Source organism: Triticum dicoccoides, chromosome 2B (assembly GCF_002162155.2).
Source record: "Triticum dicoccoides isolate Atlit2015 ecotype Zavitan chromosome 2B, WEW_v2.0, whole genome shotgun sequence".
NCBI classification, from domain to species: domain Eukaryota; kingdom Viridiplantae; phylum Streptophyta; class Magnoliopsida; order Poales; family Poaceae; genus Triticum; species Triticum dicoccoides.
Genome location: NC_041383.1, coordinates 691,126,747 through 691,138,970, shown reverse-complemented (window position 1 = coordinate 691,138,970; position 12,224 = coordinate 691,126,747).

Genomic DNA, 12,224 nt, shown 5'->3' with positions numbered 1-12,224 from the left:
GTAGAAACAACATTTGAATGTAGATAGTATGAGACTTAATATCGATGTTTCAATTCGGTGTACATTGTAAGGTTTGAACTGAGGACCATGCATATGGGTAATTATTTCGAATTCGTGCCATACTAGGTTTCAAAAAGTTGACATTGACTCGATTTTTGTGCTATTTTGTAGGTCATGTGTTTGAATCCATCCAAAAGTTTTCTCACTACCATGGTGTTCATCATATACATATGAATTTGTATTAAAAAGTAGCGTGGATACAATGAAATGTGAAATCCATGTTAGAATTGGAGATCGCTATGTGACACACACTCTAATTCAAATAACTAATTATGTGACACACACTCTAATCCACGTTAGCGTGGATACCATGGATACAGTTTCAATTTTTTTCTCCAAATAACTCCTCATTAATTAATTTACAGTATCTCGTTTCGAATGACTAACTATTGCAAGGAAACCATGGGCATGGTAATACATACAGATTCGTTTGCAAATGAGAGAAGATTCGTTTGCATTCTCAAATGTAGGCGCACCTGGCAGACCAGGGTCGTGTCGTGGTTGTCGCATGTGTCAGACGGACACTTAGCACCCAACCACCCACTCCCCCCCCAAAAGGACGATGATAAAATAAGTTTGCGCTTCCATGTTTCGGATTGAAATATCTGGTGGCCCCAATTCTAGCCCTGCAAAATCTCCCTTCTCCAACGTCCCCTTCCGCGCCCAGATTGCTCAAATCCATAATTCACTGCCAACCCAAGCAAAGTTCGAATCGCCCCTCATATCGTCTCTTTCCCCACCTCTGTGCCGGACGACAACGACGAAGACGACGGCCGCGCTTCACCACCGCACCAGAGCTACGTGATCTACGCCCTCATCCACCGCACCGGGTGGTCCACCGACAACATCGGCGGCCGCAACCGACGTGCCTCACAGACACCAACTTCCACCGCATCAGGTGCGCTTCACCGACACCGTCTCCCAGCTCACCGGGGTACTTCACCAAGCACATCGTCACACCTCCACCCCCCGAGGCCGTTGGGGCTTCACCAACGGTCTCGTCCACCACATCATAGCGCTCCGCTGCCACTCAAGATCTGCATCCGTGCGCGGCCAGCCAACGCCAGCGCATCACCCTCAATGGCTCTGAAGTGACCCGCACTCTAGCTAGGCGAGCATGCCCAAACGCCGGCCCGAACTAGGTATCCACACATCACTCCCTTGTGCACTGTTCCGACGATGTTTGGATATCCTTTCACTGCTCTCTTAGCTTACGCGCCTATGCAACTCTGACTTTAACTCCTATTTCTTCTGGAGATATCATCTGAAACAAGCAAAACCATTTTTAGCGAAGCATGATGGCGCTATGGGATCTGGTACACATCCTACACACCCGTATAACCTTGTAAGTATATGTCCTCTAGTACAACAGCAAGGTCGATTCCTCTTATTTGATCAACCATTCGCCATGTCAAAAATGCAGAGGGGGATGCAAGGAGCACAAGGCCTGCACATCCAAGCAAGTGGTAACATGGACTTGTACATGGAACATCCCAAGCGCAAGCAGATCTGCAGTGAGCCTGTACAACAAGCTAGCATAAGTCCCTGCATTTCATTTAATTCGTACTGGCATTCGTGTATGATTTGTGTGAAGTGGCAGATCCACGAATTCAAGTTACTAGGGGTGAACATTTTACTTAAAAAATACGAAGGCACTTGCACTCCGGAAATCAACATAACTTGAGAAATGTGAAGCTACCTGCACTTGAAAACCAGCTAATGATCTAAAGTAGTTCAGATTATAAACACTAAATGATGCAAGCACCAAAAAACACAAAATGCAACATGGTGTACAAGGACTACAAACATGGTCTATACCTGCTTGAATTATTCGTTCTCTGGCTGAAAATATCGAAGTGTAATTGCACCTATAACCAGTGCGCAAACTGCATATCAATATATCTATCCTGCACAAGTATGCCAATAGTTTCAAACAACAGATTAGAAAAGTATTTATGCTACATTGTCATGATACGTGGACTTTCTGGTAGATGGCATTGACGTTTCCTCAAGCTACGAAAATGCACTATAATTTGCTTGTCATCAATGCATGCAAATATCTATATCTCTCTCAACATAGCAGATCATCATTAGACACTAAATCCTTCAAAGGGAGCTTGAAAAATGCTTGCATTAGATCCCTCATTAGACACTATATGTTCATCACCAGGAGCATGTAAAATGTTTGCATCAAATCCTTCATTAGCAGTCTGTTCATTAGACACTTCAGGCTCAAGAACAACATGAGCTTGTATGTTTGCACCGGAAACTTGATTAGATACATCAGATTCAGTCAGTTCAGTATCGATTGGGGGAGTTATAAAATAAGTAGAAATTGGTTTCTTTTTCTCATAGAATCCCTACATACAAGCAGTTTTACAACACCGTCAGGTTTAACTATTGGCCAGAAATTGAAGAGTTGAATTAGATATAATCAGGGATGTGATGTACCTGCTTGTTATGCATGCTACTCTTGCAAGCTGCGACTGTCCGTTTGCGCAAGCTCGATACCATCCCGTGCTGCTGCCGCTGACTCCCATGTAGGCTACACCTAGGGTCGGATCTTCATCTTCTTGTCCTTCCATTCACTTGAAGCCCGGCGACCGCCATCCAACGTGGGCGCGAGGAAGTGTTGTGTCGGCCTGTCCAGCGGCGGCTAGGTTAGGAGCGAACCAGACTGGAGACTGGAGCGAATAAATTGGGATTTTTCCTGTTGTCGATCGATATGGGAGGTGCTCGTTTGGGCCGCGAGCCTGCTATAGGGCCTGCCTTGCACTTATGTTATTGGCCCATCCAAACTAAAACATTTTTCTTCATTTTTTACATTGCCTGCTCATGCATTGGGACGAACAAAACTAGCCTGGGCCAACCTGGATGATGCAAACTAGGTGCACACTTTCCAGCCACCCGAGGCGGCCGCCCATACTAGCCCCTATGGTGGTGTCACCCCTTTTTGCGTGTATGATTGGGGTAGTGAAAAATATTCCAGTGGTGCTTTTGATTTACCCACAGAATGGTTGAATTGCTTGTTTCTATGAACTGAGTTCGCCAATAATGTGAAGGATGCCAGTCTTTTCATCCTATTGTAGATTGCTTAGATCTCGATATGCCAAAAGTAATCGCATGAAATATACAGTAAAAGCAAGTGTGATGTGTGTGGCTACAACTAGTCTGACTACACGTCCTCATATAACATATCAAGGACGCACCATCTTACCAAATTAACCATTCGACTTACCAATGTAGTGTGGGAAGAAAGAAGTATTGGGACTGCGTATCCAAGCAATTAATAACATGGACTCCTTCGTACAACCTTATAAGCGAAAAAGAAGTTGCAGTGTGCCTGTACAAAGAGCTAGCATAAGTTCAGTTACATGCTTCTCGGAATTTTAGTTAGCCACTTATTGCAAAATTGTTCAATTACGTTGCTTGGCTTAATTTAGTTTGCTACTAATTACATAATGCCATGGCCTGTTAATCCTATTATAGACTGTGCCTATCTATGTGTTTGATACTTACTGTTAAGAATTACCTATTTGCCTGAACTTAAATAGCTACTTGTTTGTTTAACTGCTTTGCTGCTGCAACAACGGGTTGCAATGATGTTATTAACTATTTTTCAGCATCCAATTGAAACTCTTTAATTCCTTGTTTGTTTAACTAGTTTGCTGTTATAACTCCTAGTTGAGATGTTTTGCTAACTTCAACTTTTCTGAATCCAATCGGAACTTTAATGGCAAAACAGGTTAGCCCAAGATCAAAGAGCGAGGTCCCCATGGACGTTGTATCATCCCACAGCAGTGGCACGAGCCCAATCGTGCATTATGAATTGCCAACTGCTGATGCTCTAGAGGCTAAACTAGTGGTAGAAAGAGATTCTACTTCTGCACTTAGAGATGAAGTTGACATGTTGAGGAAGCAAACATCACAATCACAAGCAGTACTCAAGACAACCATTAAATATTTGGTGGATTTCAAAATGAAGCAAGCTGAGACTGACCACATTGTTAAGGTCCTGAAGGAAAAAAGGAAATTAAATTCCCACTTGGTAAATCATAGGTGAAATGTTCTTTCCATCGTTGAATAACCTTTGTGTTGTTTGTTCATGTAATCAATCAAACCATTTGTTTTAGATATCATGTAATAATAGTTTTTGTTTTTTGTTTTTTGGTTTGTAATTTTATTTGAGCACAAGTCTATATTAATTGATAAGACTCAGATCCATTTCATTTTGATTGTTGTGCCAGACCTACAAATATGCCAATCGGGCTGAATGTGCATTCAACAATAACAGTAGTATAGATGGACCATAAGTGGCACGCATCAGAAAGGGCCAAGATGTTGTAGTAGCTTGGATAAAAAGAGATGTTGTAGTAGCAAAAAAAAGTACAGCGGCCTGGCTTATGTATGTTAGTTGATATTATTGATCCATATACTCTATAAGTGTTTATATGTCTGTTAGTTCTGTACATTCTTGGTTGATTGACTCGTTATTTGAATCTTGATACATCGCTTGTGTACATATCTAAATGAGAGTACACATTATGCTACGTGTGACATTTGAGTTGGACGTGAAGTGTTCCAAATATTCAAATTCACCTTAAACTGGATTTTAGCTTCTTAATTTGAGTATCTGCATTTGTAAACCATATTAATATATGACAGTGGAATACATCTTTGTCGTCCTTTTGAAGCTATATAAAAACACATAGAATGATTTATAAAGATTCATATAGGAATACAAAATGGATTCGAATTTAGTTGCCAGGGTAAATGTGGATGCTTATTGTCCCAAAATTTGAAAGAAGCGGCAAAATGTCCACTCCCCTGTTGGCTGCCCGAAGCCAAGTGTTTCAGAGATGGAAATTACTGTCTACCCATTACACGAACAATCTATCGGCCCGATTTCCACTGCTCTAAATACAGGTAGGTTAGTAACTACAATTTTATGTGACACGACCACCTATGAGCCCATTCCGACACGGTGGGCGCCAAACATGGGCGGCAAAACACATTTGATTGAAGCTCGTCCGAAAGACCTCTGTTTCTCCCTCCATTTCCCCATTCATACACGGTGGGCGGCAAAACAAACTCGACTCGGCCGAAATCGATGTAGGCAAATATTTTCAATAGGGGCAGGTTTGTAACTTCACTCAGACGTGACACAACCGCCCTACCTGTCAGCCCCATTCATACACCGTGGGTGCCAACCATGGGCGCCAACCACCCTCTCCTCGCCCGAGATCGCTGTGGGCAAATATTGGCGACATGCGAGATTACCGTCGTATCCCCAACCAATGAGACATCCAAATTTTAAACGGGGGCTAAGTTCATAAGTTTCCCATATTTCAGACAGGTGCGTCCCAAAAACATGGTTCCCCGTACCTCTCCCTCCATTTTCCCATTCATACATCATTCGCGCTAGAACACCATCCCCACACCAGCCTCCGTCCGCCACCCCATCCATCGTCGCCGTCCTCCACCCCATCCATCACCGGCATCCTCCACCACATCCATCGCCACTATCCTCCACCATGCCAGAGCGCCTACCAAGACCGCGTCATCCACTTCTAGAGATGGACGTTTCTCATCCATGGCGGCGGACCAAGAGCCTTGCATCGCGTCCTCTCGCTTCATCGGCGCCGTCGTCCTCTTTGTCGGGGCTGCTCACACGACCTTCTCTTCCACCGCAATGGGACTTATCCCCCGATGCACCCGTCTACCATCGCAGATCTACTTCAACGCCACCGACAGCCATCGCACCCCTGATGCCTACACGGCGCCGCAACAAAGGTGGTACTTCATATCTCCTCAATTTTTGATCTCAACCAGAAAATAGAACTTAGCTTGGTTACTCTACTTTCTTTTCAGCTCTTAGAATTTAGTTCTTAGTTCGAAGCAAACAATGGATGCTAAATATCATTTCTCTGGTTTGCGGCTTCAAATCTGCCATGGCACAGTCATATACTGTTTAATTGATCATGCTTAGGGTTTAATTGATCATGTTGGTTCCGTGGTGGTTTCTTTAATAGAAATCAGAGGGGAAACCCTATTTTTCTAAAAAAATACGCTTAGAGTTTCCCCCTTTTTATGATCACTATACTATCAGAATATCTGCTTCATGTCATAATAGCACTACTCCACCCATCAAGCTAAACAAGCTTAGTTGTTCAAATATGAATCTGATATTATTAAAATAGAGTCGTTTAATGGTCAGCTAAATGTTCCTAAATTAGTTTCGAAAATGCATGTTCACCGCTCGGGTGTGTATCTCTATAGGGTGCCCACGGTGGGCTAGCCCACCCTGGGATTTTGGGTCTTCCCAGGCCCCGATTCCCCTCTGTTCTGCTACGCGCTTTTGATCTCTACTCGGCCCCAGCCACCTACCTCGCCGGCGACTTGCCGTCCCCGGAGTGCATGACTCTAGGAGGAGACGCCGGACTAACAAGAGGTAAGGAGCCACTCGCCCAACAGCGTCACCGCTGCCCGGGCACGCCGCCGTGCCTACCTTCCCAGTCCGTTCAAGGCTCAGGCGTGCAACACCCACTAAGCCAACCCGATTTATCCTAAGATACGTCCTCAACACTCATCAGCCACTCCTCATCACCCATTTTCTAATTGATTCATTACTCATTAGGCAGGATCGTCATTAGGTTTGTTGTGTGCTCAGTGCTACTTACACTTAATGGTTCAGATGTATTTCGGTAATCTTTAGTACCTGTATAGTTCACAGGGTTTTCAAAATTCCGGCCCTAGGAACAGACACTAGTCATTTTGGATTGTTGGTCATAGTGACATTGACCCAGATTACTACTGCAAGCCAGGTTTGTTGACAATTTTACTTGTCTTTCTTACTCATTCGATATAATATCCAATTATTCACGTCGATTTGTTGCAAACAATAAGTGCTAGACAAACTTCTTGATTCAGATTTTGGACGGTCTCATACTGTAGTTACAATTCTGCATACTTGTCCTAGTAAGCTCACAAGTAAATGATTGATTCACTACATCTATGCTTGCCTTGTCATATTTTTTGTCAATATTCTTTTAGGGTGGACCACCCCGTTTCTAAATACTAGAACCGTAGACATGAGTGAATAGTATTTCTCTATGTGATCTCTTCCATCATGTGTGGGCAACGAGCACTGCATTGTATAGAAAGAAAGTGTCATTTCCAGCTTTTACATAGGCTTTGATCTTTCACATGGAATACAATCTGCCTACTTGCTTTGTGTCTCACTACCAACAGTCCACCCTTGAAGCTAAACATTATGCCACTCATAATTCCTTAGTTTATTTGTTCAGATACAAATTTCATATGATTCTAATGTTCCTACTTCAGTTTTGAAATGTGTGTCTGCCTGTTATAGAGACATAAGGGGTTTGTATTTATGTGTGTGGTCTGGTCAGCACGGTTGGGGGTGAACTTTGCATATGCAGTGGTTTATAGGGAGACACTCTTCGAGTTGAATCCGGAATGCATTCCATAGATAATCTGACTACTTTGTATGTTTTCATGAATCTCAAATTCTGAACAGCATCATAATGATTATGAGCTTGCGCGCATGAAAAGAATAAAGCAGAACAATGCCATGTTTGTCAAACTTGGCATTAAAGGACTGAAATCAAGTCTGGATGCAATGCAATGCAAATGCTCTCCACCTACAGATTCTTGCTTAGAATATGATCCTAATCGTGATTCTGAGCTAGAGGGAGACCTAAGTCAATGTAGCTCCCTAGTGGAGGAGTCAAAGGAAGATGCCATATCTTATTCACCCATCAAGGTGCCTGCTCTAACTTTCCAAGGTTATATTGGTCGCACATATCATGCAACCGATGCTTTACATTGCTTCTACTTTGTTGAACTGCCATTAGCTTAGTTTACACATCGTGTATGTGAATACGCCCCACCTATCCATTTTCAGTACATATTCCATCTGTCATCATACCATATTTATCCATTCAAATGTTGTTCTTGTGTATCAGACATTCAAAAGGAAGAGGGTGATTGCTGATCATGGAGGAGCACGAGCAAAGTATTTGGAAAAGGTAGTGGCACCTAATAAATCAAATAGCCCATTAGGTGTAGTTGCAATATCACCTGACCCACAAAACACCTCAACTCTAGCAGACTCTAGCCCTACTACACTGGTCATTTCTGATGCCCCAACTCAGCAGATCCCAACTGCAGCAAACAGTATGATTATGCCAGTTGACATAGCACCAGCTCTACGATGCAAAAACCCCATTCCAGCAAAGAGTACACCAAATCCAGTTGACAAATCCCTTTTCGAACCAGAGAGAGCCCCAATTGCAGCAAATAGGACCCCTAATCCATTTCTTCCCAGTTTAGAAGACGAAGCTTATATTGTTGTCAGGAACTTTGTGCACATCTTTCCTTCATGGAAAGATTATACCGTAGACATAGAACAATTTCTAGTCTTCCTCCGCAACTTACGCGTAAGTAATGTACTAATGTTATTCATGGTCATTACTGCATATGTTTCTGCTGACAAAAGACACAAGATTTCATTCTTTTAAATAGGCGAGGACCAAACTGGATTGTGAAGACGAGCAAGGGTTGGTTGCGCTTTTCAAGCACTCATTGATGAAGTATCGATCCTACCTGAGGCAAGCACACTTTGATGGAAAGCCTCTAAATGAAATTTCTGTAAAGTCTCTGGTGCTACTGATGTCTACTACACAACCTTCTTCTTGTAGACGTTGTTGGGACTCTAAGTGCACAGGTTTGTAGGATAGTAGCAAATTTCCCTCAAGTGGATGACCTAAGGTTTATCAATCCGTGGGAGGCGTAGGATGAAGATGGTCTCTCTCAAACAACCCTGCAACCAAATAACAAAGAGTCTCTTGTGTCCCCAACACACCCAATACAATGGTAAATTGTATAGGTGCACTAGTTCGGCAAATAGATAGTGATACAAGTGCAATATGGATAGTAGATAAATGTATTTGTAATATGAAATTCTAGAAACAGCAAGGTAACTAATGATAAAAGTGAGCGTAAACGGTATTGCAATCATAGGAAACACGGCCTAGGGTTCATACTTTCACTAGTGCAAGTTCTCTCAACAGTAATAACATAGATAGATCATGTAACAATCCCTCAACATGCAACAAAGAGTCACCCCAAAGCCACTAATAGCGGATAACAAACAAAGAGATTATGGTAGGGTACGAAACCACCTAAAAGTTATTCTTTCGGATCAATCTATTCAAGAGTTCGTACTAGAATAACACCTTAAGACACAAATCAACCAAAACCCTAACGTCACCTAGATACTCCATTGTCACCTCAAGTATCCGTGGGCATGATTATACGATATGCATCACACAATCTCAGATTCATCTATTGAACAACCACAAAGTACTTCAAAGAGTGCCCCAAAGTTTCTACCGGAGAGTCAAGAACGTGTGCCAACCCCTATGCATAGGTTCATGGGCGGAACCCCGCAAGTTGGTCACCAAAACATACATCAAGTGGCACATGATATCCCATTTTCACCACAGATAAGAACGGCAAGACATACATCAAGTGTTCTCAAATCATAAAAGACTCAATCTGATAAGATAACTTCAAGAGGGAAACTCAATTCATCACAAGAGAGTAGAGGGGGAGAAACATCATAAGATCCAACTACAATAGCAAAGCTCGGGATACATCAAGATCGTGTCATAGAGGGAACACGAGAGAGAACACGAGAGAGAGATCAAACACATAGCTACTGGTACATACCCTCAGCCTCGAGTGTGAACTACTCCCTCCTCGTCATGGATAGCGCCGGGATGATGAGGATGGCCACCGGTGATGGGTTCCCCCTCCGACAGGGTGCTGGAATGGGCTCCCGAGAGGTTTTTGGTGGCTACAGAGGCTTGCGGCGGCGGAACTCCCGATCTATGTTCTCCGTGGATGTTCTTAGGGTACGTGGGGACTATATAGGCGAAAGAAGTCGGTCGGGAGGTGCTCGAGGGGCCCACAAGACAGGGGCGCGCCCAGTAGGGGGGGTGCCCTCCTATCTCCTGGCCTCCTCGAGGGTCTTCTGACGTGAACTCCAATTCTCCCGGGTGATATTCTTCCAAAAAAATCACGTTGCCGAAGGTTTCATTCCGTTTGGACTCCGTTTGATATTCCTTTTCTTCGAAATACTGAAACAGGCAATAAAACAGCAATATGGGCTGGGCCTCCGGTTAATAGGTTAGTCCCAAAAGTAATATAAAAGTGTATAATAAAGCCCATAATCATTCAAAACAGGTAATATAATAGCATGGAACAGTGAAAAATTATAGATACGTTGGAGACGCATCAAGCATCCCAAGGCTTAATTCCTGCTCGTCCTCGAGTAGGTAAATGATAAAAACAAAATTTTTGATGTGGAATGCTACCTAGCATTATTCTCAATGTAATTTCTCTTTATTGTGGCATGAATGTTCAGATCCAAATGATTCAAAATAAAAGTTCATATTGATAAAAGAAATAGTAGCACTTCAAGCATGCTAATAAAAGCAATCATGTCTTCTCAAAATAACATGGCAAAAGAAAGTTCATCCCTACAAAATCATATAGGCTATGCTTCATTTTCGTCACACAAAGATGTTCCCAACTTCTATACCCCCGATGACAAGCCAATCAATTGTTTCGTACTTAAATAATCTCAAACTTTTTCAACCTTCACGCAATACATGAGCGTGAGCCATGGATATAGCACTATGGGTGGAATAGAATAATGATTGGGGATTGTGTGGAGAAGACAAAAAGGAGAAAGTCTCACATTGGCGAGGATAATCAACGGGCTATGGGAATGCCCATCAATTGATGTCAACATGAGGAGTAGGGATTGCCATGCAACGGATGCACTAGAGCTATAAATGAACGAAAGCTCAACAAAAGAAAACTAGTGGGCGTGCATCCAACTTGCTTGCTCACGAAGACCTAGGGCATTTGAGGAAGCCCATCGTAGGAATATACAAGCCAAGTTCTATAATGAAAAATTCCCACTAGTATATGAAAGTGACAACTTATGAGACTCTCTACATGAAGAACATGGTGCTACTTTGAAGTACAAGTGTGGAAAAAGAGATAGTAGCATTGCCCCTTTATTTATTTATTTCCTTTTTTCTTTTTTTTCTTTTTTCTCTTTTTTTTATTTCTTTGGCCTTCCTTTTTTTCTTTTGGCCTTTTTTTGGGCAATGCTCTAATAATGATGATCATAACACTTTTATTGATTACAACACATGAATTACAACTCGAAACTAGAACAAGATATGACTCTATATGAATGCCTCCGGCGGTGTACCAGGATGGTGCAATGAATCAAGAGTGACATGTATGAAAAATAATGCATGGTGGCTTTGCCACAAATACGATGTCAACGACATGATCATTAAATGGCAATATGACAAAAGTAAAGTATGTCATGATGATAATAAATGGAACGGTGGAAAGTTGCATGGCAATATATCTCGGAATGGCTATGAAATGCCATAATAGGTAGGTATGGTGGCTGTTTTGAGGAAGATATAAGGAGGTTTATGTGTGATAGAGTGTATCATATCACGGGGTTTGGATGCACCGGCGAAGTTTGCACCAACTCTCAAGGTGAGAAAGGGCAATGCACGGTACCGAAGAGGCTATCAATGGTGGAAAGGTAAAAGTGTGTATAATCCATGGACTCAACATTAGTCAAAAGAACTCATATACTGTGACGCCCGGATAATCATGCTACAGTAATCTCACGTTAATGGTGCCACATCACCTCTGTCACTGTAGTTAATCTTGGGTTAATTCGAAACCGCTTCTTCAAATTCAAATTAATGTCAACAATAAAAGTTTTCAAAAATTGAAACAAAAATGTTCACACAATGCCAAATATGGCATAGGCAATTATGGTGTAGATGACACAAATTTATAAATTGCTTAAATGCCCAAATTAAATAAAACAGAACATAAAAAAAGTGAAAGAAAGGGAAAAAGAAGAAACCCCCCTTCCCCCTGGCCGAAAGGCCCAGCTAGCCACCGCCCCTGCCACCTGGCCCAACCGGCCGAACTGGCCCGCCTCCCCCTGCCGCCTCCTTTCCCTGTTCCCCCGACCCGGGTCGGAACAGGGGTGCGTCCCCGCCGCACCCTCTCGCCGGCGACGACGGGTG